Source organism: Eimeria mitis, genomic scaffold (genome assembly GCF_000499745.2).
Source record: "Eimeria mitis Houghton genomic scaffold, Emh_scaff1785, whole genome shotgun sequence".
NCBI classification, from domain to species: domain Eukaryota; phylum Apicomplexa; class Conoidasida; order Eucoccidiorida; family Eimeriidae; genus Eimeria; species Eimeria mitis.
The window spans coordinates 1,519-1,877 of NW_013570103.1; positions in this window are offsets into that span (position 1 = coordinate 1,519).

Genomic DNA, 359 nt, shown 5'->3' on the forward strand with positions numbered 1-359 from the left:
CAGCAGCAGCAGCAGCAGCAGCAGCAGCAGCAGCAGCAGCAGCATGAGTGCTGCTCTGCTGCATGCTCGTTTGACGGGTGTAGTGCATATATTAAATTCTGCATCTATGATGAGGAGACTGTGGGGTGACCCTGTCTCCTTTTCTCGTTGCTGCAACTGTCTCCTTTCTCTTTTTTTAATGAGAATAGAAACAAATACAATACAACAGAGATGGAGCTCCTTTCTTACTTCTCTTTTATCTAATCGACAACAAATATATACACAACATCCTCTCTATCAAACAGAAATCATACAGGTTAGCTTGCTGCTGCTGCTGCTGCTGTTGCTGCTGCTGCTGCTGCTGGTGCTGCTGCTGCTGC